This window comes from Oreochromis niloticus, linkage group LG23 (genome assembly GCF_001858045.2).
Source record: "Oreochromis niloticus isolate F11D_XX linkage group LG23, O_niloticus_UMD_NMBU, whole genome shotgun sequence".
Classification (NCBI taxonomy): domain Eukaryota; kingdom Metazoa; phylum Chordata; class Actinopteri; order Cichliformes; family Cichlidae; genus Oreochromis; species Oreochromis niloticus.
This window is the reverse complement of record NC_031986.2, coordinates 4174244-4200375: the sequence shown is the minus strand read 5'-3', so window position 1 is coordinate 4200375 and position 26132 is coordinate 4174244. Positions and strand designations below refer to the sequence as shown.

Sequence of the window (26132 nt, the reverse complement as noted above, 5' to 3'; positions counted from 1 at the left end):
GTTAACAGAACGTCATTCAGGGATAGGCCTTCATACTTGGCGCTGCTGTCGAAGACGACCCTGATCTGCGTGGGTTTACGGGGATGGTAGACACCGAATAGTGGCAGATACCAACATTCCTCATCCTCTTTTAGTGGAGGGGCAATCTCTGCATGTTTGTTTTGGAATATTTTGTCCATGAAAGCGATGAAATGTTCCTTCATCTCTTTTTTCTTTTCAAAGGTGCGAAGAAGAGACATTAGGCGATTCAGGGCCTGTGGTCTGTTGTTAGGGAGCTTTCGGCGTGGATTTTTAAATGGTAAAGGAGCTGTCCAACTGTTATCTGTGTCTTTTGTTAGTCCTTCCTCCATTATTTTTAAGAAGGCATTGTCCTGGATGGAAGGTGAGATGTAGTTGTCGTTTCTGGTTTGTTTGAACACATTACATCCTAAATGATCAGGTTCACAAGCACTGTCTGCCAGCTGGGGGCTGAAGTTGAGTGGAACTTGTATCCCACAATGTTTCTCTTTTATGTTGAAAACATTAGGACATGGCTCAAACGCTGTGGGACGTCCCCTTTCAGTTGTATTTGTGAACAGAGTCCTTACTGCAGGAGTTTTGTGGACGTCACCTAAGCACACGTTTCCTACTATGACCCATCCTAGGTCCAATTTTTGAGCATAGGGTGCGTTGTTAGGGCCACTTATCTGTTTGCGGACTTTGTGAGCTCTAATGACATCCCGTCCAAGAAGCATTAGTATGGGGGCGTTAGGGTCCAAGGCAGGAATGAGGTGAGCCACTGACTTTAGATGGCTGTGGTGTCTAGCTGCACTGGGTGTGGGGATCTCGTCTCTGTCATTTGGGATATTTTTGCACTCAATTAGGCTAGGCAGTGGGATGTGGACTGAACCATCTAAAGCTGCCACTACATAACCTGTAGCTCTTCTACCCATTGTCTCTTTGGTACCTGCACATGTCTTAAGCGAGTAAGTGGAACTAGGGCCGCAGTCATTAAACAACTCGAAGAACTCAGGACGTACTAATGATCTGTTACTTTGTTCATCATGGATGGCATAAAGCCTTACTGCTTGATGTGGGTGGCCTGCTGGGTAGACATTAACGAGACAGATTTTAGAACATGATCTGCCTGCTTCATTCACACCACAAACCTGAGTGCATTTAGAAGTGATCTCCTCTGATTCAATGGTGTCAGGCTCCCCGCCATGCTCTGCTGCCGGTTCGGTTTCTTTTAGCCAGGGAGCTGGTCCTGGGTGGAGAGCTGTGCAGTGCTTCTCATCGTTGCACTCGGAACACTGTACCTTGGCTTTACAGTTCTTTGCTATGTGTGAAGATGAGGCACAGCATTTGAAGCAAAAGTTGTTTTCTTTTAAGAAAGTTTTCCTATCTAACAGTGTTTTCATGCGAAATGCTCTGCACACTGAGAGAGGATGGGCTTTCTTGTGAATTGGACAAAGCTTTTGACCATCTACAGTTTTGTTTGGGGACCTCTGTATGTCTGAACTAGAGCGAGAGATGACATCAGTTTTGTGCACAGAAATCTCTTTTTGTCTGTTTGCCCTCCAAGGTAGTTTGTCTGGTCTGGGTGCATCAGGTGATGGTGTGAGGTTAAAGCTGGGGTCGTTTCTAGCATCAGCTTCTTGTGCAACAAAGTCTACTAGAACACTAAATGGTGGGAAGGAGACACATTTTGTGCGTTTGTAGTTGGCGCCTACTGTGATCCACCTTTCTTGCAGGTAGAAGGGGAGTTTCTGAATGATAGGATTTACTCCTCTTGCTGTATCTAGGAACGCAAGACCGGGGAGGTCTCCTTCAGCTTTAGCACACTGCACTTCCATGAGCAGGTCACTAAATTTTCTCAGTTTTGCAAAGTCTTTGGATGAGATTTTTGGGAATGCATCAATTCTTTTAAACAGTGCATCCTCGATCACTTCGGCTGAGCCATAACATTGTTCAAGTCTGTCCCATATCATGTTGAGGCCATTGACTGGGTTGTTGATGTGTATGGCTCTGAGTTGTTCTGCATGTTCAGCCGATTCTTTGCCAAGCCATTTTAACATCAAGTCCATTTCTTCACTTGCCGTTAGATCTAACCCACTTATAGCATTTTCAAATGAGCGTTTCCAAGCTCTGAAGTTTTGGGGCTTGTCATTAAACTGGAGCAGCCCTGTTGCCACTATTTCACGACGAGCAAAGTATCTGATGAAGTCACTCACATTTGATTCTCTAGGCTCTTTGTATAAAGGTCTAGCATCATGGAAGCTAGATGCTGACACCTGATTTGACCAATTGGTACTGTAATTTTTATTAGCATGAGGAGAAGGGGAAATGACTGGAGTTTTTTGGCAACAGTCAGGATCATCTGGTAGACCAATTGGAATTTTTTGTGGGTCATTTTCATTTTTAGGGCTTGGTGGCTGATCACAGGTGAGCTCTGGTTTACTTTGTGTTACCTTTTCATTTTGTGATTGTTGAAGAGCAGCATCATTTTCCTTTCTCACAAATGCTGATTGGCCAATGACATATTGTTTAGTTCGTTCTGCTGTTACTGAGGGACAGATGTTGCTGCGTGTTTCTGTCTGTGCGGCAGCAGCTGCTTCTAGTGACTCTGCTTTAGCAATGGCTGAGGCTACATCTTTTTCATGCTGTAAATATTCGATGGATGCCTCGACTTTAGCTTTTGCTACTTCTATTTGTGCTTTTTCTACCTTCAAATCCATTTCTTTAGCTGCGAAGCTGAGACGTGCCTTTGCTGCCTCAGCTTTTGCTCTGGCTTTGGCTGCTGCAGAACCTGTAGAGGAGGCACACGAAGCTTCGGACCGGGTCTTGAGGGATGACGCCTTGCTGGACATGTTGGAGTTGACTAGACGACTGCTGGCTCACTGCTGTATGCCGTGTTGCTCCGAGGCGTAGTAGTGGTCAGCTTCACTCTAGCGTGCGATGACTGCGTTATCTTTGTTCGTGCGGATGCCGCCGTTTTACTGTGCCGTTATGGGTGCATGTCTGATGCAGGGGCGTTAACACCTTTCTCATATCACCACTCTGGAGACCGATGAGCGTTGTCAACAGGTTTACTGACATTAAAAAGGGTAAAACTAAAAACAAGACAAAAAATACAGTCATGACGTACATATGTGCAGCATAATATACATTTATATACCACACTGCTACTACACACCATATGTCATATGTCTAATTACGTGAACTTGTACTATTGATGCTATCCAGACGACCTCCAAAATCGCGGGTAACTAGCTTAACAAAAGGACTAGCTTTACAGCCAAATACTGCATTAGCGGGCAACATATTGCACAAAAACAAAGTTACAACTTATACTTTAAGTACATACCGGCGATACAACCATAAACAGAAGATGTGGACAGTATTTTTTCCAACAGGACATAAACTGTGTGCCGATATGTTTCCCTTCTTCTTGCTCACTTGCTTTGCTTGACTGAGCGGACTTCCTGTTCAATAAAGTTTTTTCAAAATAAAGCCGTTTCTAAAGTGCATTACTTGGAGCAACCACAGAGGGCGCTGTAAACACATAATGGATAACAACTGACTGAGAATGATATTTTAGTGATACAACATTTTACAACTTTTAGTGATAACAGAACACATACTATAGAAAACCTCTATGTCACCATCGGGAACGTTGTCTTCGTAATCGTCGTCGTAGTCGGGCAGGGTTTCCCAGTCAGGTACAAATCGGTCGAGGTCTAACGTTCTGAGCGTGTCGGTGATGGCACGCACACCACCCTTCAGTGGTGCAATGGGACGATCAAAGTCCTCTTTCGAGTTCTTGCGTCCATGGACCTGCGAATTCAGTTTGGACGTGATGTGATCGAGCAGACATGCCAGCAAGTCCACTTTGAACCGCGCGCCATCTCTCCATATCCTGCCAGGGTGTAGTCTCAACAAGGGAAACCCTAGTATACTCATTGTCAGGATTTGTGCTTTGATAAGACAGATGGTGACGTGGTACGCCAACGTACACTTTTGGCTGTCGGTCATATTTGCCAATCCGTCCGGACCCCCTAAATTCCACTCGCCCACATGCTCCCCGACAAAGGCCGCGGTGACGCCTGTGTCAGTGAAGGGCATCTTCATCAGATGCAAGGCGAATGTTCTTGCCACAAACGGGTGTATCTGCAATCGCGTGTGCATGTCCAGTACAAGCTCTAATAACTGTACGTCTTCAGAGAATATCCTGTGGATCAAAAGCCCGGCCATGTTCTGCGCGGTCAGTACGTGGCCCAAGTACAAGGCTTGTGTGCTCTTGATCTCGAGAATGGTATCTATTCTCATGCCGATCGGGAATTCGTTGACGTGCAGACACACGTAGCGAAACCCCCGCTCGGGTGGCTTCGATAGATCTACTGCGTTGTAGACCCTATCGCCGGTCTTGCAGTTTATTGTCACCGATGGTATATCCGATGGCGTGTAGGTGAATTCGTTTGGCCGGGTAAATTTTCTCGTGAGTCTAGAACACGCGTATATGCCCATCATGTAGTTCGAGTCGATATCCTCGACAGCTGTTCTGCAAACATCGGACGGCTGCCGAGCGTTGGCATCGCAACCGTGCTCGCAAGCGACTCTCTCTAAGCCTATGGTGGGGTTGGTTTGAGGCGTGTCGGGGATCTGTCTTCGCATCAGCCTAGTGGCATAGCCTTTGTGTTTTTTGATCTCGAAGGCTGTCATGTACGTCATTGTAGAGTAGGGGGAGTGTGTCGTCCCGTGGCGTGCATTGTTCAGGTCGCTGTACATCACGCCGTTGGACCTCCATTTTGACATGTTACCTATAAACTTCAAATCGGCTTTGGTTGCAACACGCAGTACTTCTGGCTCGTCCGATGTGTATTCGCTTGAGTACAGGCCACTATCAGGCAGTTCCACCGCCGACACATCGACTGTCGGCAGTGGATTTTGTCGGGTGCGCCGCTCTGTTAGCCTACTCGGCTGCCGTGCACTGCCGCCGCTCACAGGGCTGTCGAGTTGGACGTCATGCGCGGACCAGATCTGCTGGTCGCCAGAGCTTGGACCCGCTGGTGTGTCACCACAATCAGCCACCTGCTCAAACGGCGGCGACACCGTTTGCCTCTTCCGTTTGTCTGTGTTACTCAAAGCCAAAGCCAATATGTCACAGTCTTCGTCATTGCTGACACGCATTGCGTCGACCGCTGCGTTGGGAAACAAGCCCGAGATCGTGCTGTCGACATCGAAAAGGTTTACCTCGTTGAGGTCTGCCTCGGAGAAGTCCACGTCCGAGCGGTCTACGTCCTCGGCGTCCATCTCTATGTTCAGAGTTGGAGCCAAGATGTCGTAGGGATGATTTGTGGCGTTGTGCATCAGCGCGCAAGTGTCCATAGTATCGAGATCGTCGATGGTCTCCATCCTAGAATTTCCAGCGTTGAAATCCTCGACGGCCGCCAACTGCGAGGCCCCGGTGTTGAACAGGCGGCTGTCGAATGCAAAGCTGTTGGAATAGCACGGTCCACTCGGGGCAAGGTTGTCCCGTATACTTGGTTGTGTGATGTTGTGGGCGTCGGTGTCACGGAGAAGGCTCATTAGCTCTATGATGATGGGCTCATCGTTGTGCATGTCAACATAAGACATTTTAGGTCGAGCGCTACCATCGTCCCGTGGATCGCTGCCGTGGTCAGGGGCCAAGGACCTCTTACCGGTTCCGCGGTATGCATTATTACTAGCTTGGCTACCACGGAAATCACGCCGGCGCATTATCATGTCGTCGGGCATAGACACACACATAGCATTCACTGTGAGAGCACTTGTCAGTCCTCTGAAACATTCGGGTGCAAGAGTGCCAGCGTTGTAGATCATCGATATGGGAGTCCCTTCAGATGGCACGGTTTGCTTTGGTGGTATCTCGATGACGGTGACGCGGACAGGTTCGATCAGGCCGATCTCCGACAGCTTACGTTTCACAACATTGTCGTCCATCATGCTGTCACCCAGCCAGATATAACCACTGTCCACTAGCGAGACGCATCGGACGCCAAACGATTCGGGTTGTAACGCGTCCCAAGTGTTCAGATCACGGAAGCCTTCTTTGCACAGGAGTACAAACTGCGACTCGATATCATGGGCGCTGTCCAAAGCGTCACCACTCCACCAATCGTCCACCACACTCTCAACCTCATGGCTGAGGGGTAGCAATATCCGCACCATTATCCCACAGCAGGACTTCCTGAGGCTCGTCTCATCCACCCCACTGTTTACTGCCCTGTACATCTTATTCATACAGACATAGGGTAAGAAAGACACAACATCCCACGTGCGTGTGTTTACTAGCAACGTCTTGATCAAGTCTCGGTGGGTAGCATACAGTTGCCTGGGAGGCACTGTGTTTTTCTCGTACATATCCCTGAAACAGCCCAACACGCCCGCGGCAACCCTGTGCCTGGTCCCGGTCAGAATGGGACTGTCGTTACCGTGTTCCTGCACCAGCCACGACTCGAGAGGGATCCAGGTCTTGTGTAATGATACAATTGCACGCAGCAACAGCACGGTACAGTCCACAGACTCCTCGAACACCAGCGAGTCCAGCCTGGGGGTGAGCGGTTTGCAACACGGCAGCGATATACGTAGGGGCTCCGCATCTCTGGTGTTGTAAGTTGTCACAGTGGCGTCCAAGATTGTATCGATGTGAAGCTTGGACACGGGTGTCTTTAGCGAATACACGACAGAGTCGTCATTTTCATGTACGACGCTTTCTAATGTTGGAGACGCACATAGCGGAGCGCTGTACACATCGTCCTCGCACCACACGTCGCGGCATATACACGCACTCTTGACAAACGAGTAGACAGGCTCCGGTGTTCTATCTGCAAATTTGTCGTGTACAGGGTTCCACGTACCGTGGGTTGTGGTGTTGGGTATTTCAAGATAATAAGGGATCTTGACATTCAGCACCTTAGAGCTTTGTCTGTTCATGTATCTCCACCACAGCTTTAGGAAAGTGATATCCCTATCCTGTGTATTGTGAAAGGTCAATGGCATCTCTCCCTGCCTGTACTTGTTGTAGATGACACGCACCAGTTCCTGCCTGCTCGCCTGATCGCTGTGGAACACGTGTCGTTTGTCCTTCACTGACCCCAGAAACAACATCACAAAATATGGCGTGTGGTACACAGCTAAGTGTTCCAAGTGTTTCAGAGACAACTGTTCCAAATCTGACATCTCACACCATGGTCCTCCGTTCCCGACCCCGTAGGCGACGGAACCGTCGGCGCTCGGCGCCATTGTCACGCCGTTGCACAATGCGCATCGATTGTCAGTAGCTGCCCCGAAAAACACACTCAATTTAAGTTGACATTGACGAGTGGGACATGGTTTGTCTTTATGGATGTAGCAGAAATCACGATACTGTCCGTGGTCATGGCCGCGGCCAGCGGCGACGTATGACTCTTGGTGATAGTACAGATGGTTGAGAGCGCCTTGGGTCGTCTCGAAAGTCACGTCGTTGTGCAAGGCTCCAGAATGCAGCGCTTTGGCAATGCGCTTCCACTCTGCAACACCATAATCCCGTTGAGCCATGACAGTGTCCTGAAATACAAAGCGTGAAATAGTATCGACTAGACGATAGTATGCTTTATAAATAGTGTATAGTACTGCTTCAGTCTTTGTCTGATGGTAGCCGCAGCAGTGGATATTTATTCACACACACACACACACACACACACACACACACACATTTCCAAAGGAAGGAGAGAACGTAGAGTATCACACAATACGACGCTCAAAGCCTGAACATGTTAAGCGAAGTGTCTGTGTCTGGTACAGTGTGACACAACATCATCTTGTACTGAGCATGCTCCCAGTGGTAATACAGTGTGTGCTGAACAGCAAGGCCTTGACAGTCAGCGGCGTCTGTTTTGAGTGTCCATTCGATCAAGTCTGCCCTCATCTCATCTGTTATCTTCACGTCTGCGTATCTATCACCACAAGTGTAAGGCGTTGGATGACACGAACCCATTGAGGGTAACGCGTACCAGACATCGAGCGGTTTACCCTGACAAGGCGAGCCCATCCGCCTTTTAGGGCCCGTAACATGGCCGATCGCGGCCGTGGCCGCGGCCAAATCGCCGGTGAAATGCGTGTGTGTGAAAAACGACATGCCGGTGTGAGGAGGCTGCGGTAAAACGCCGGTGAACGTGTCCATGTCCACCAGTATGTACCGGACTCCGAGAGCTTCGGCGGTGTAGTCTACCATCTGCACGTCCGAGGGCAATTCGTTGGAGTGGCCAAAGAGCCAACTCAACACTTTACACTCTGTGTTCTGTACATCGCCGGTGTGGTTAGACCATAAGATGGCTTTCATGCCTTTGATCTTGGGTATGGCGTGGACGCATCTCGTTCTGGTGTCGAATGCCCTCCACCGTAGGTCTAACACATACATTCTCTCTGTTCTGATGGCCACTTCGTAACGCTCGGACGCTGACATGTGTCCGGGCGGATGAACCAACTCCACGATACCCAACGCTGCGGCCTCTCCGAATATCCTATTGCCGTACTCGGGTGTGAGCCTGCTCTGTTTGCGCGTCACAATGTACATGGCGCTGTAGTTGTCGCAGCCCGGGAACATGGCAATCGTTATGGCGTTCGGCAGCTCGGAGTCGGTGGCTGTTCGGTTAAGGTTGAATTGTTCAATCACGGCTACGGGTCTGTCCACTGTACAGCCAAAGTGCGTAGGCCGTCTTCTGCCCCGGAGGCAGCCACTTGGATCTCTTTATCTGATACACAACCACAGCGTCGCAACACTTGGTGTAGTCCGTGCTGCGATGGTTCAATATCCATCTGTACGCTGTGACGACTGGGCTCATCTCGAAGGCCCATAGCAGCCTGCCGCCGTATCGCGCTCGATATCCTGTGGCTCTCGCGGAGACCCGGTCGGGTCTCACGTGATCGACTCGTCTCGCTATATTACCGGCTTTGGCGTCTGTACGCTGATCACAAGGACAGTGTGCCTTCGCGGAACAGGAGGTCCGCTGCAACAGCACGTGTACGCTGTGAGCAAAGTTGAACCTGTGATCCGGACACGGGGCCACCGACATTATTTCAGTCAAACGGAAGCCTTCCGCCCCGGGAACGTAGACCATGTCGTCTATCACGGGCATGGGCTCCAGCGAGAGTGCTTTGAATAGAGCACAGCAAAGTTCTCGATTCGACATCGAAAACGCTTCGTTGTCTGCGACTCGGGTTCCAGAAGACCTGCTGAGAGATTGCGAGAAGAAACGCAAAGACGCACTGGTCAGGTCTGTGCGCAAAGCTACCAACTTGTACAGGCGTGTATCTACAATGAGCTACAAAGACACGCAGAGTGGCCAACTGGGTAAACCCGGACTAAAAAAACACAACGGCAATGGCTCAAAGTGCCTAGTGTGTCGGGTGACCTTGGTGAAAAGCAGCAAAGACAGACATAGAGCAGGCGTCAAGCTTCGGTGTCCCTGCAACGTGAGAGTTTGCAGCATGTGTTTAGGAGACAATCCCAGATGGTACCTAAGTCAGCCGCACTTCACGTCGTGTGAGGTCATTTCCCGTTTCGTGTGCGGGATATGCTCGATCTTTCAGGATGCTGTGGAAAAAGTGTGCTGTCTTTGGCTCTGTGCCGGATGCTCAGCTGGGCGTAGCACGGGCGAGCCTTGTGTCAAATGTTCACGTGAGACGACACAAGGCAAGCGTCGAGAAATGTGTACCTTGTGGCCAAAGACGAGATCTACGGCGGACTGCCCGGTGGATGACACACGGCGCGTTTGCGACGTGAGCAAAGTGGACCGTTATAGACAGGAGATCAGACATCGTGTACTGAGCAAAGTGTCGCAAAGCAGACACATTTCTCCATCTGACATCAAGGTATTGTTTCATGACACGCACATCGCGTCCGAGCCGTGTGCGTGTGATTCCACTCAGGGATCGGCTCTGTGCACAAGCTGCACTCCGGTGCTGACCCTAATAGAACTGCTGGCTAAAAACCCCAAGCCCGTGATGGCGTCTTTTGCGGAGAGAGCAATACCGGGTAGGGCCCTCGTTCGACACACGTACAATAGAGACTTGTTACTGCAAATGTTAAACGATCAACGGTTGCCATTTTGTTCAAATGCACATACCTGCAAAGGCATGCTGGTCAACGCAGCGGACGGTAAACGCCGGCCGCTGAGAGCGTTGATATCACCTCAAGCGTACGCAGACATCGCGATGGGTGACAACGACGCCATGGAAACATACAGAGCGAGTCCTACGGCTTGCATATTGTGTTTGCTGTTCAACCAGTCGAGCTCTGTGTCACGCATGCTGAGCTCAGAATCACTGTACCTAGAGTCACCACCAGCTGGACCGGTGTACTATTTCAATATAAAGTTGTCACCAGACCTTGGAATACCACGAGTCGACATTGGCGAATACCACAACTACACAGTGTGCTTTAAAGGCACGGTGGGCTGCTTTAAACCCACATTCTACTACAGCTGGAGAGATGTGTTGGATACATTACAGATTGACAGCGTGGGAAACGTAACAATCTCACCTCTTTATTGAAAATGCACTGAGGCTCTCAAACAGAACCCTGGCCTCCAACAAGATGAAGCTGTATCCTGTTGGAGAATATCACAATTAAGCAGTCAGCTTTAAACCTAGACTCTGGCTACATTACAGAGTGACAGTGTGGGAAAGTAGCACTCTCACCTCTGTGTTAAACGAAATGAAGCTCAAAAAGAATCCTGGCCTCCAACAAGATGAAGCTGTATCCTGTTGGAGAATATCACAATTAAGCAGTCAGCTTTAAACCTAGAGTCTGGCTACATTACAGAGTGACAGTGTGGAAAGGAGCACTCTCACCTCTGTGTTAAACGAAATGAAGCTCAAAAAGAATCCTGGCCTCCAACAAGATGAAGCTGTATTCTGTTGGAGAATATCAGAATTAAGCAGTCAGCCTTAAACCTAGAGTCTGGCTACATTACAGAGTGACAGTGTGGGAAAAGGAGCACTCTCACCTCTGTGTTAAACGAAATGAAGCTCAAAAAGAATCCTGGCCTCCAACAGGATGAAGCTTTATCCTGTTGGAGAATATCACAATTAAGCAGTCAGCCTTAAACCTAGAGTCTTGCTACATTACAGAGTGACAGTGTGGGAAAAGGAGCACTCTCACCTCTTTACTGAAAATGCAATGAGGCTCTCAAAAAGAATCCTGGCCTCCAACAGGATGAAGGGGTCTCCTATCTGTGCTCCGCTGCTGTAGTCCCAGGTTGCTGAACTCGACACCAAAAGCCACCACTTCTACATTCACTGACCGTCACATCTCTGTGCACACACAGCCAATGTCTGACTTGCAGATACTGCATGTTTGTTCGTGTGTGTTTCCGACACTGGCTTATATTGCATGACAGTGGGGAAACAGGATTTACACTGTGTACAATAGGCAAAAGACAATTTTATTTACGTGGCATGAAGTTATGTGGCATGTCCCACCGGGAGGAGGCCCCGGGGCAGAAGAAAATATTCACACACACACGGAAAGTACCACACTTCACACACAGAAAGTACCAAACTTCACACACACACACCTGCTCAGCGCTTCACTGATGACAACCTACAAAGTCACACCCAGCTCTGACATGATGCCGACTTGCAAGATAGCATCTCTGTAAAAGCAGCTCTTCTCTGTGATCACAGTATTAATGTACATAAACTCTCGTGTCACTTCACTTCTGTTTCACACACCAGCAGCTGCTTTTCTCACCATGGAGCGTAAGCTTAGGTTCCGTCGGCGCTTGTATGTGGAAGATCCCAATGCTAAGCACAAATTACCACACGTAATAGATCGCCTCTTGGAAAAGCGTGTACTTTCTGATGCAGAAGTCGAATACGTGGAGGCCGAACGTACGACTATGGAGAAGGTTAGCTCCTATTTGACACTGTGACCGTGAGACATTCATTGATGCGTGGGAGACAGATGCCACAGCGAGCACGTCCACCGGTGAGCCTGCCACCAGCTCCAGTGCCTACAGCCGTGGACTCGACACGACCAAGTTCAACCGAGTACTAAACGCCATCGAGACCTTCACAAACGCAGAGCTGATACCTCTGAGGGATAAAGTCTATCGTACCTGGACCGCAGGCGCGACATTGGACACGTTAAACCGTCGTTGTCTTGATGATCAGACAACCTTGGCTAATGTCATCACATCCAATTACAACGCATGGCCCGCCACGTCCTGATGTTATTTTGGCGCGTCCTCGCGAGTTGATGCCACCGCCAAAAGTGGATAGGCTGCCGTGCATGAAGCGATGCACACCCAGCAGTACGCAGTCTGCAAACGTGGGTCCCTTTGGCTCCCTCCAACTCGAGCTACAGCTGCATAGGAATGAGATCGTAGCCCTAGTCACAGAGATACTGGAAGACATGTATGCTGCTGATCTCCAGAGATATGTGTGGTTTTACTGTGAGGGATCAAAGTGTGACTCGGACTTGACAAAGGACCATCACCATCTGGCTCGTCTAATGTTGGAGATGGTGGATAACGATGTCTTGGCATACGTTGAACGGGTCTATGAGAAGCTGAGGCGGTGTGATAACAATCTGGGGGCTGACAACTTCAAGCGAGGTGTATTCTCTGTGTGTAAAGCCTGAGAGAAAAAGGAGAGCTGTGCTTTTACATGTGTCTTGCTCATACTCCTTTATGCAATCATACTGTCTATGAACGAATTCCATTTGTGTGATTTACAATAAATGCACAATTATGTCAACAGTTTGTCTCCGTGTGCTTTCATTTGAAGTGGCCTCCAGTGAACCAGAGTGTATTAAAAACCATTATGCACAGCTAACTGAAACACAGATGTGCCTGCAGTGAACCACAGGCAGGTAGAAATTACATTTGTGTGATTTATTATACAAATGCGTGCTATGGCAAAAGTTTGTCTGCATCTCCTTTCATCTGGACAGACCTGCACATCTGAGTTTCACTAGTGGGCCTAAGTGCACGCAGATAGTGTCTGTGTTTCCTTTAGATAGTTGAGAAATTACATTTGTGTGATTTACAATACAATGCGTGCTATGGCAAAGGTTCGTCTGCATCTCCTTTGATCTGGAGAGACCTGCTGTGGATGAGAATATTATTTTACTGTTCCTGTTACTATTCATAACCAGTATTATTACTGTTGAATCATTTATCATTATCATTTCATCAAAGCATTTATTGAAATGTTGATGTTATATTACGGTTTGTATTTCAGGTGGAACTGTATTCATGTTATCCATATTGCATTTTTGTGTTTATTAAAGAGTTGAAGCTTGGTTAAGTTAATTAATGTTCTGAAGCTACGGGCAGCGTGAGGTCTGGCCGATCAATTGAGAAGGTTAAGGTGACCCAAGCTATTAAAGGATTGCATACATGCTTATTAATACATACATTACAATACACCACTTATAATGTACAAACAGCATAGAGTCCTGTGTATTCAGTGGCCTGCCGCATTGGAGTTTGACGGGTAAAGAGGCCTGCAGGAATTATGCCCTTACAAGGTCTTTGTGCTTGTACACACACACACAGAGTATTCAGACTTGTTTTGCCTCGAAACTGCTAAGTGTTTGACCTGCGTATGTGACAGTTTAGTAACAACAGGAAATATCTGGTGGGGAGTGATGGATGTCCAGGGTTCAATGTACTGGAATGTACTTGGGTTACTGGAACTGATACTTGAAGTTACTGGAATTGACGCAAGTTATCTATCTGCTTTGACGCATGATGCTCGTCATCAACTATGTTATGACTGTTCATCTGTTGTTCTGGGGAGATCGGCGCTGGATGTGTGATGGAGCTCATCTTCCCCACATATATATAATGTGTGTGTGTGTGGTTTAATAAAATCACTATTTTGACATATACTGGGACTTTGCAGTCGTTTGTCCTTCACCTCAAAACACGAATCAGGACACTGCACATCTGAGTTTCACTTAGTTGGGCCTAAAGTGCACAAGAGAAAGCACACGAACATTTAACCATTGATACATTGTATTTGTCTGCTGTCTTTATGGCTGATATCCTGTTTAAACATACACGGACTTCTGCCTGTTTGTGAACAGCATATCAGCTCTCTCAGCTCTCTCCCTCGTCTCTCTCCCTTTGTGTGTGAGTGTGAGTGAGGAGTGACTTGACAGTGAGGGGAGGGGGGAGCACTACAGTGCCTGAATGCTAACATGACAGAGAGTGTGCGCTATCATCAAGACTACAATGTGGTGGTTTGCTTTTCACCGTGGGATTATGTGTCTACTATGAATATTCTCTCAAAGTGTAACAGACAAAGTATATTTGCGACGGGACTTTCTTGCTCAGGATCGACATGTTCTGTTATGGATTCCGCTTTTCTGAGTCGGCCCATCTTGTGAGAAGGACGTTCCCTGATCTGACACGGTATTTTCCTGTTGTGAATCGGGCCAACTCAGAAGACGGACGCTTTCTGCTCTGAGACAGTGTGGATGCCAGCTGGTAGCACACACACATATATAGTCATCTGTGAAAACTCAGCCTCACATTCTTTCCTATGTCGTGTACAACATGGTGACTTGACATGTGTGCCATGCGGTGCCTGAGATGCATTGTGTATCTCGCACCTGAGATCACAAACCCGGTGTCATCTTCCTAGGGACGATGAATATACTCATGGCCTGTATCATCTCTGAATTGGCCCGTTGTTGGTGGAAACAAAAGGACTGAACATTACACTGGTACGTATTCAATGGACAACCACTCATTGGAAATGGACAAATAATTATCATCCCACTATCATCTACTCGTCAACGGACAATGAAGAGGTGCAGTTGGACAGCCATTTACATCACCGGCTGCTGGTTGACATTGTAATATACCAACTCTCTGAATAGAGGAAAGGACATTCTACTAGACTGATTCCTGACTGAAAGCTCCTCATCTTGCGAAGACATCAGAGTGTGTGGATCACCAGGGTGTGTTTCAGGGATTTACGGGGACTTGGCTAGGGTTCAGTGTGTGATGCACCTAGGTGCAGCTTGTTGTGGGACAGAGAATGCCTTTGTGACACCCATGTGTAGTAGATGCTTGCTTTCCTTTAAACACACTGTGTGTTTTTAATGTCAGCATAGTAACTGCTTCTTCATCCCTTACACTATTAGCCCGTGTTAGGCTTAGAATAAAATATCATTTGTATACCGTTGTTCATATGCCTTATACTAGCTATAAACACACTGTATGCCTTTTTCAGTTTTAGTACAGCATAACATACAATATGTTTTATATCTCTCACATCTATTCTCCCCTTTTAGTATGTGGTAGTTTGTATATGTATCCCCTAAGGCATTCAGACATTAATTAAGTTGTATGTTTACCAGTGGACTGTTCCTGGATAAGGCTCGCTGTGTCTTGTGTGGTGTTTTCCTTTTGTGTCAGTAGTGCTTTAGATGTTCGTACTTGTTGTGGGACAGAGAATGCCTTTGTGACACCCATGTGTAGTAGACGCTTGCTTTCTTTAAAACACACTGTCGTTTCTTTAATATCTAGCATAATATTCATTGTTATATCCTTTTTTTAAAGAATGTGTTTTAAATGTCAGCATAGTAACTGCTTCTTCATCCTTACCACTATGTGTGGTATGCCCGTGTTAGGCTTAGAATAAAATATCATTGTATACGTTGTTCATATGCTTATACTAGCTATAAACACACTGTATGCCTTTTTCAGTTTTAGTACAGCATAACATATGTTTTTATTCTCACATCTATTCTCCCCTTTTAGTATGTGGTAGTTGTATATGTATCGCTAAGACATTCAGACATTAATAACTTGTATGTTTACAGTGACTGTTCCTGATAAGGCTCGCTGTGTGTGTGTGTGTGTGTGTGTGTGTGTGTGTGTGTGTGTGGTTTCTTTTAGATAGTTGAGAAATTACATTTGTGTGATTTACAATGTACCACTAATCGACATTCAGACATTAATAACTTGCATGTTTGCAGCGACTGTCCCTCGGTATGGTTTGCTGTATCAGGTGTGTGTGTCTGTGTGGGTGAATGGACACCGTTTGGTGTGTGGAACTAACACCTTTCGGTGTATGTAACTGCAACAAATAAACAATTTTTTTGGCCATATGACCTCTTGTTATTAGATTCCGGTGATGGTATTGGTACCAGAAACAGCTACCAGTGTGTTTTTACACACTGCTAGCGACCTCTGATATTGAGCTTGTAGACACTAAAGATTAACACACAATGAAAAAGTACTGACGACTTTTTATTCACTGCACAACTGGAAACATGTATGGTGACAAGAGTAAAGCAACAATGGCACGCACAGCATCGTAAATGATATCAACATGTTATCACGGGTTACACACAACGAAATCGCGTATAACCTTCACATCTCGAATGATAATACAGCCTTGACGGGCATAATAGAAGAACAAAATCAGAAATGGAAATGCAGTCTTGATGGGAATAATGTAAGATAGCAAAATATTATCACGGGTTACACGCAACAAGTTCTCGTAAACCCTTCACATCTCAAATAATACAGCCTTCAAGGGCATAATAGAAGTAAAACAACAAATCAGAAATGAACATACAGCCTTGATGGGCACGATGGAAAAAAACCAAATTAATATCACGGGTTACACGCAACAACAACATCGCGTGAAACTCTCACATTGATTATAATCACACATGGCCTTTATCGTTTGCCGTTCACCGGATCACACTGCAAGCTTACCAAGGCCTCTTGTGAGGGATTTCATGTCTGGGCAGCACGACGGTATAGCCCTATCCATGGTAACACGGTCCCAGGCTACATATGTGCCTGTTAGAGCGTGGACGGCGCGTCGAAAGTTCATCAACAGCTTGAAGTCGATATCAGTGATGTACTGTTTGAGAGCGTTGAGCACGCACCCTGCGAACGTGCTGTTGCTCTCATGGGGAAAACGGATGGTCTTGTACTTGCCGATCCAATCTAGAGCAGTGTTGAGTTCCTCTTCATCTCTCCTCTCCAGTATACAGGCCAATCCGTCCACGACGGCCTCTATAACGGCCGGCTCGTTCATTTCCGCGCCGCTTTGTGCTCTGGGTGATGAGGATTGTGACTGTAATGATGATAGAAGCCCTGGTTTGCCATTGCGGTGAGAACCGTGGCTCCGTCGATGTGGGCATGGTGGTCATACTTTAATCCCCCTTCTTCGCCTGCGCCTCAATCGCTTCCTTCTCCATGAAGTACGCCATGATACCTGAATAGGCGGTGGATTCTATGTCGCTCGTCTTACTGGAGTCGTGAATCAGTAGGTCTCTCACGTAGTATCTGTCGGCCAGCAGATCCGACCAGGGACTGTCAGTGACACCGACACTGGCTTGCTCCAAGGCTCTGGCCACTATAGTTCCGACCATGGTCACGAACATGGTGTGCGTTAGGAGCGCCACATGATGTTCTCGTACAGGCAGACAGGCTTTCACGGCGTCTTCGCATTCATCCGCACCGTGGCGCTTCTCGCGTAACCTGCATATGAGGGTTACTAAATTGGCGGTTTGGTAACCACGCTCATCTGTGACAGGTTCGAACTTCATACGGTGCGCCTTGGAGATCTTCAACAGCTTGTTGTAGTGCTCCTTCATAAGCGCCTGGTCGTAGACATACGCAAGCCTTTCGGGGATGAGGGGAGCTGGAAGACGTCCAGCTCTGCCTCGCGTGGCTCCTTTCGCCTGGCTTGCAGTTGTCGGTGAAGGCATATCGATCGGCGCCTTGTCAGCTACTGCACCTTTGGCTGTCCTGGTCGCGGGTGGTTGTTTTTCTTGACGACATGGCGTGTCCACAGCCGATGTGTTCTAGCGGCGTGCAGTGGGCAATGATGTTGAGAGGCACAGTATGCGTTACATGTTAGTAGTTAATATCGGTGACGGTAACACACCGTACCAGGCACGGAAGAAGGCGACTTGGTAGATGGCGCCTGTTAATGTGCGTTTGGCGAAACCATGGTTGTCCACAACAAATGTTTCCAGTGGTGAACAATACAACAGAGACAGAGTTGCGTAGCGTTACATGTTGATAATTAAGGTGGTAATGCACATTAACCACGCAGACCACAAGCTGTGAAAGAAGGCGACTTGCTAACATCGTCGTTACGGTAGACCTCGGCGGCGTGCACCGGCACGGATACTGGGAGTTCGGTGACATGTCCACAGTACAGTTCTTTATTCTAAAGAACCAACATTGGTTCTGCCGGCCGACCTTCGCCCAGCGTCGACACACATAGACCCGGTCCTGTGAGCACGCCTCACGCTCAGTTATACTGAGAGCAGTGCTATTTGTGATATTGTAGATCCCCGCTGGCGCAAGACGTGACCGTGTGGAGTATGTAACCACGTCTCCGCCGCTGTCAATGCGATAGATCCCATGGAGCTCATCGTTGTTCGAGCATGTATACCAAGCCGTAGTCGTGAAATGGTCTGCGTTGTCGGTAGGACACGCCAGCTGTACCCATGTAGCATTGTCTCTCGCCTGAGTTGGCTGTCCGTAATCGATGGTCAGAGTCCTCGTCGCCAGCGCTAGCAGGCCGGGGTGTAACCGCTGTCAACGCGAGCTCCTCGTCGCCACCGCTACCAGGCTGGGGTGTAACCGCTGGCAGCGGGAGCTCCTCGTCTCCAGAAGTAACGAACTCGAGGTGTTAGCTGTTATGTAGGCCGAAGGTGTATGCGATTCCAAGGGTGAGCCTCGACACAGCGTGAGGTCGAGAAAGAGCACAACCGTCAGTGTGTTCAGCACAATGCTTGCCATGGTATAACCTTCGCCGGTCGTGAGATGTGATGTGTCCAACACTATGCGAGGCTAATATATAGAGTGCTGGGTGTGAAGCAATAGTCCTGCACGCACAGACGTGTGCGCGTTACAGCAGTGGGTATTCCGCGATATCCCTGCGTCTCGTGGTGGTAAGTTCGCCCGAGGAGCGCATCTTTGTGCAAATGAGAATCAACAACGGACATGCCAGAACTGAAAGTGCAACAGATAGAGAAGCCATAATGTTCAGACGTGTGAAGGACTGCTGGTAATCCGCTGTCAGCTGTTCGCAGTGAGACCGCATAGCTCGGTCCACTTTGTCCATATACTTCAGGCTTTGAGTTTTGTGTCCTCGATGAGACCGTGCACATCCTGGGCGCGTTGCCACAGACTCGATGTTTCCACTGTTATATCGTGGACGTAGGCAAGGGTCTGGCGTAGGTCTACGTTTGAAAGGGAGTGCGCTCGGTTAAGCAATCTGGGCTTTGCGGTGCGACTGAAGCCGTGCTCAGAGGCTGATGTTTCCTGCGATGTAAGAAGACTGTACATCTCCGTGTGCGTATCGTAACACACCGGTCCGTTGCAACGTGCTCCACATTGTATCGGACACAGCAAATCTAGCGTGCCGGTGACAGATACCTCACACGAGGGGATTGTGGTCTCGTCGAGTTGCAAAGGGTCGCACAATCCCTCGAATCGCAGTAAGCATTTTGTAGTTTTTCGCTGCCGTCTGTTATCACGGAACTAGTCAACCAACACACTCTGTTGTTTTGCGAGGTGTCAACGAACGACATGTACCACCTAGATAACAACAAAGGCTCCCAGGTTTCCCGGTGTGTGACCAAAGTCAGTTTGGACGCAGACACCGATTTGCTTGCCACCGGAGTGTCTGTGTGAAACTTACGCTCAGGTTCGGCTCACAGCCTGTCATATCCGATCGCACCACGCCTTCGGCGCACAGTATCAGCCGCCGTTCGGCCGCTTGGATGACTGTGACCAGAGTGGTTAGCTGCGTGGAAAGTGTGTACACTCTGATCTTCCACGTTTCCAACATATGTGTCAGGCGAGTACTGTTGTTGCTGAAACGCGACGCTGTGTCAGTTTGCTGTGCAGGTAGAACTTTGGCGATTTCGCTCAGGCTTCTTCTATCACGGCCTGTAATATTCCAAGACATCTATGGTTCTGGGTGAATGTACTGCTGCGAGCTTCCGGTGTCGTGTGTTCGCGACTCGGCCGCGTGATCCGGCATCCCGTTCACGATGTGAGTATCCAGTATTGCGGCTAGGTCATTGTAACTGGCGTCCAAGGACTCTACCGCGCGGTTGTATCCGAGAAGCGCGGTCCGGAGAAGAACGTCGACCTGATTCCAAGTTCCATTCCAACACAACGAGTCGCATCCCTTGTGATACTCGACAAGTCCTTTGCATGCGATCTGTGCACATGAAGGGTGTGTGATTCGCGACTTTGAGAGCTCCAGACCCAAATCGAAGATGTACGTTATGTATATGGGCGGATCGCTTCTTCGTATCTTCCACTGTGCGGGAGTCAATATGACCCTGTGCTCTTCCTCCGTAGTTGTGTGAGCATCGGTTGTGGCGTTGGGTGGGATTGCATCGGTGTAACTGCAGCAAACGCACAGCGCGCAGCAGCATAGTAAGGCGATCGTATCGGTCGCTGTCATTGCAATTTTCTATATCGGTGTTCTCTGGATTGAGGGCCTGAGGACACACAATATAGCATCGCAATGCACGCTATGTTGATTAATAAAGCCAGTACAGTAGCAACCAAAGAGATCGCGCCACGCGACTCTGGCGGCAGCCACACGAGGCACGTTGCTTCGCAAGCGCGCCTCGGCCTCATACGGACTGTACCAAAGCCCACCACCGTGGCGTTCGCCTCAGCGGCGAGCTGTTCTGTCGCAGAAACACAGTCCTTTGCCCACATCACATAACCCCCATGAGATCTGGGGTCGTCGCCACACGTCTCGTTGTAACACAACCGTTCCGTAATGAGCGTTGCACGCGGGTATTGATAGATTGTATCGTTTCGACCTCGGATGTGATCTGATCTAGCAACGGTCTGCGTTCGCGTTGGTAGTATCCACACCCTTGTCTATTGACCCTGGTGTCGTGAGAACCAAAGGCGAACGGCTTCAGCTCGCAGGACAAATTAACTATGAGCGCGCCGTGGTTCGCGGCGACGATCATTTTTAGACCACTCATCTTCCACCTCAAACCCCGAACGTCTACAGGGTACCGGTTCACCTTGAGGCCAACCGTTATCAACCATGTTAGCCAATGCGAGCATGAGCTGCAGCCTGCAGACATTGAAGACGAGGAAAATGTCGTGCGCTTCGCGAACCACCTCCCTCCCTTCGATGCAGCCGCTGCACGTCCATCGGCGGATTGTATCGTTCGACCTCGGATGTGATCTGATCTAGCAACGAAGCCGCGTATCTTTTCATGGACCGAAACAAGGTGGTGTCTTCAGGCGACAAAACGGGGTCGCTCATCGATCGGCGTATAAGCGTACGTTTCAAGTAGTGTTTCTTTGTCCGTCTTAGTCCACGTGGTACTGTTACCTCAATCCTAGTGTACCGGCGATCACCCGGTACGCTTTGAACGCACCCGACGCCAAGTAGATCGCGCTCCGTGTGCTGGACAGCGACGCCAAAGGGCAGCGTTCGAAGCGTGGCCCCGGGTTGTCGGTGGAACGTGGTAACATATGACATCCTTGTCCGTGTCCACAAACACAACAACTCCGCTGCGATTTACGCGGACTGTCTTGGCTCCATACGGTATGTAGCTCATTTCTTGTGCGACGTTGGCATTGTAAGTTTACTGATGGGTAAATGGAGCCTACGTTCATATCAGAAGACAGCCCAAATTCCAACTCGGGCACACTGGTATCGACACGAAGCTCTTCATCGATGGGTTCGTCCGATACCCGTCTAAAAACATCCCTGCCTAGCTTGTACACACCGTTCACTTCTGCGACGATACCCCCGTCGCCAAACGTGAAGTCCTCGTGTAGCGGTAGTGCAACGTCTGAATGGGCGGCTGCCGCATCGATCGCGCTGGCTACACGGTGAACAGCGGCACGCTGTTAGCCCTAGCGACGTATAGTCGAGGTAGCTACGCATACCGAGCGACACCCATCTGCCATGTCTATGCGAGCATTGAGAGTTCTTGTGTGCTGTAATCAACGTGTTTGCGAGCGTGTGTTGTATCTGTTTGTCTGATTAGCGGTCTGTGCAATCGGGTCCCAGTTCGTACGCAGAAGAGGTAGAGATACTATTATACCCGCTCGATTGTGGAGCGTCTGCTAAGCCGTCGAAAACATAGAGGCCCGACAGTTGCAGTCGCCTAACGTCCGACACGTCGACGACGAGCTCGTGCTCTTCCGGATACCGTTCGCTCCCATATCTGGGGATGAGCGTATCGCAGCCCTTTCGAACGGGACGCGCACGTTGGTTAGGTCTAAAAACGCACCGCGTCGGGACACCACATATCCCAGCGTCCGTAATGTGTCTTCCGCGGAGGTCTGCCTGGGCGTCAGTCCTGCGAGCAGTTCGGCGTGAATACCCCTGGCGAGCATTAGCTCTGCCAATGCGCTAGAGGTCAATCCCGGTTTCACATCAAACCTAGATCCGTACGTTGTGCCGACAACATCCAAGTCGAGAAGGGTGCCTTCCTCCAAGTTCACGTCAATCACGACAATCCGAAGGTCGCTCCTCAAGAGCGCCAGCCAGTCTAGCACACCGGATAGTTCCTCCTGGGTTGGAGTCGTCAGAGCGTTACTATCGTTGTGAAATCGGAGTTTCACTCCGATTGCGGTCTTCCACCCTTGGCGATCGATGATCGACATGAAGCGGTAACCGCGCTAGAACGCACAGCTCGCCGTTCGCCAGAGCCCCCTCGAGTGACCTCACCGGTATACGGGTGCACTTAGATCCCCTCGCAACGTTGCCCTGGTCCATGGACGACACGGCCGTGTTCCTGATTGTGCGAATGTTAACTTCTAGCAGGGTGACATCGCATTGTATCAAGTCCAAAGGAGCAGAGGGTGCTTCTGCCGTCGGCCCTTGCCAAGATGAAAACACTGCAGGTGTGACAACGCAGAAGATCTCGGTGTTTGGTTTAACGGATCCGTGTACGACTCTGCTCCGTGGTAGCGTAGATTCTCCGCGGTTGTAAAAAACCTCTAGCTTCCAGTTGTTGTTGGTGCCAGGGAAACCGGAGATCACGCGCGAGAACGGCACACAGCTGGGCGAACAAGGGCCGTTGCGGTCCGTGTAGTCCACCGTGTTGGCACAATGGCAATCGGCGTGTGGTTTGTGTTTCCAAACATATTTCAAGTGTATGTCTCGTGTGATTATACTATCTGTAACATTGCCATCGGGGCCGAGCTTGTCGTACCACAACTCCACTTCCACGTGTCTGAATACACGGACACACGGAGGCTTGATGGTCAACGAAATGTCCAACGCGTAGACAAAGAAGCCCCGTGTGTAGTCCTTATCCCACTCGGTACCCTTGGTGATATCACATCTGCGATCCACGCGGGTTACGGTCGAGCCGGTCGCGGATACCAATAGAGGGAATGTCGTTTTCATAGGCGAGACACGTTGTACTCGGTACCACTTGACGTCTGTGGGTCTGAACACGTGTTTCGCGCCCAGGGGTACGGTCGCGCTGGCCTGTACGATTAACGTGCCGTCGAAAACGTCTACCGTCAAAGGGTCTTTGTGTTTCAATTCGACTCCAACGCTGGTAGGATCCAGCCCGGGTGCCATAAACGGTTTCAATATGTCTTTGTACATTCTAGCTGCCGTGTCGAGCAAGGACAATGTGTTCAAGGCGTAGTACAGACTTTCGGCGGTCCTCGACCCATCGGCGAATAAACTGTCCACGTCGATCTTGACACACTCGTCGGATATCGTAGACGGTGAAAAGTACTTGCATAGTTTTATAAACTCTTCCTCTGTTAAACCCCTCATCCACAGTTTAGTCAGTTCGTTCAAGGTGTCGACTAATACCGTCGACGCGGGGGGTTCGGCTAACGTGCGTATAGGTTTGTAATCGTCTGGGTGGCCGCATATTGTATCGTGCCAAAGGGAACCGGGTAGGATGACTTGCTGGTTCGATGGACACGTTTTGTGTAGGACACATTTTTGGATGAGGGTATCGCCGCCGTCAGCCGCCCTAACGTGATAACCATTAGGGCAGACATCCCCACATGCACCGGCAAACAGATGAGGGTGCCCCAGCGGACACCGATATCTGCAGATTGCCCTCATGGTGTTGTCGCAGTAGAGTATCACATGCGTTGGGTTTGGGCAGCCGACGTTATGCTTACAGGTGCGCATATTAAACGCAGTGCGTACATACGCAGCTCTCTCGTCGGCCGTTGACAGTACAGTCGACATGGACACGAAGACGAAGAACACGAGCGAGAACAGACCCATTGGCGTACACTTTCAGACACACACACACACACACACACACACCACGACAACCTGTTCCGTTAACGTAAACGGATTAGTAAAAAAGAAAATGTCTACTCCACAATGCCTAACGTCTCCCCGCGTCGGATACTGTTGAGTCTGTTCGATGGCACTGGCAGTATATGTAAACCGTTCGTGGATAACGGGTGGCTTGTGCGCAGGCTAGACGTCGACGGTCGACACGGCGCTGATATCGTTGTGGATATCTTACAATGGGATCCGTCTAAGCACTGGTCCGGACCACCTCCGGACGTGATATTCGCAGGCCCGCCGTGTGAACAATACAGCATGGCCAGAAGTACGGCTAAGACGCCGCGGAATCTGACGTTGGCCGATTCGCTGGTGGCTAAAACCGTGGAGATAATCGACTATTTCCACAAAAGAAACCCCTCGCTGCAGTACTTTGTGGAGAACCCTGACTCGAGCATGGTGTGGAAACGATGGGTCTGTCACAGGCTGTATCACGACGTAGGCAAACACCCAAAGAGCGTGACCGCCGCAATGCTCCGCAAGAACAGGAAAGTCAGTCAGTGGAAGCTGACTGATAAGGTTTCGAAGGTGTCTCGTGGAGACAAACACGTTATGCGGCTTGATTATTGTCAGTACAAGGCCAAGTACAGGAAGCGAACGAGACTGATGACCAACAACCCCTTCGTGGGTTTGATGTGTAACGGGAGGTGCGCTAGCATGGTGGGAGGAAGACATATAGAAGTGGCCCAGAGAGGCCCGAGGGCCCACACTAAAGCATCGCCTCGTGCGCCAGGAAAACAGTACCATACTCGCGATCAGCTCCACGCTTATCCGGCTGATTTGGTCAAGGTTATTTTCCAACACGTCGACTCTTCGCCCTCACGCACTAGGGACGGCGTACGCAAAGCAAAAGCCGAGCCAAAGTGGGATACTGTGAATGTACGATAGATGTAACCCTTTGTTTCGTACGTCTGCGTGTTGTTGGTTTTTCATTTGATGTTGAGCTGTGTATTGTGCATGTAAAACAATAAAGAACTTTTGAGACATGGTGCGTTGTCAGTAAAAGTTGTCTTTATTTTTTTTGTTTGATGAAAGACACCACAATTACACAGCGTGATTTATTGCAACACTACACACAGCCCTTCGGTGTAATGGTTTGGGAGCCGCCGACCTGGGGGTTGGGAGCCGCCAACCTGCAGCTCCGAGCCAGCCGACTGCAGCTCCGAGCCAGCCGACCTGCAGCTCCGAGCCAGCCGACTGCAGCTCCGAGCCAGCCGACTGCAGCCAGCCAGCCGACCTGCAGCCCGAGCCAGCCGACCTGCAGCCAGCCAGCACTGCAGCCCAGCCGACCTGCAGCTCCGAGCCAGCCGACCTGCAGCCAGCCAGCCGACCTGCAGCCAGCCGCCCTGCAGCCCAGCCGCCGACCTGCAGCCAGCCGCCGACCTGCAGCGCAAAGCCAGCGACCTGCAGCCAAAGCCGACCGCAGCACACCCTTCCCAATCTGTAGCACAACCTTCCCAACCCGTAGCACAACCTCGCTGAGAAACCGCCCTTACATTCACCGTTGTGTTGTTGTATAATTGTGATAACCAATACCCTGTTAGACCAATAAACCTTGTCGACCTCCTGGTTGTCGACAACCAGGAACCAGAATCATAGCTGTGAAGCCAAAAGGTATAGTCTCTCTAGTAGCTTGCTGTTGTAGTCCCTAGCTACTGCACGCGGCCAGGAGTAGAGTGATATTTACAAGGTGTCAACGGTCCATACTGTGTCGCAGTAGTGGCTAGTTAGTTTTATCCGTACATTCCGATATGACGGTCGACAGGCCCAAGGTCGTGCTTAGTACTGGACAATGTTAC

The 26132-nt window shown here is 49.4% G+C and overlaps 1 long non-coding RNA gene across 1 annotated transcript; it reads right to left on the bottom strand.

Moving 5' to 3' along the window:
• Positions 1-2633: 2633 nt before the first annotated feature.
• Positions 2634-3608, bottom strand: LOC112843754 (uncharacterized). Its single transcript, XR_003216240.1, has 2 exons — positions 2881-3608; positions 2634-2788 (listed from the first exon to the last, which is right to left on the bottom strand). It is a non-coding gene; the product is annotated as an uncharacterized LOC112843754 (long non-coding RNA).
• Positions 3609-26132: the final 22524 nt, after the last annotated feature.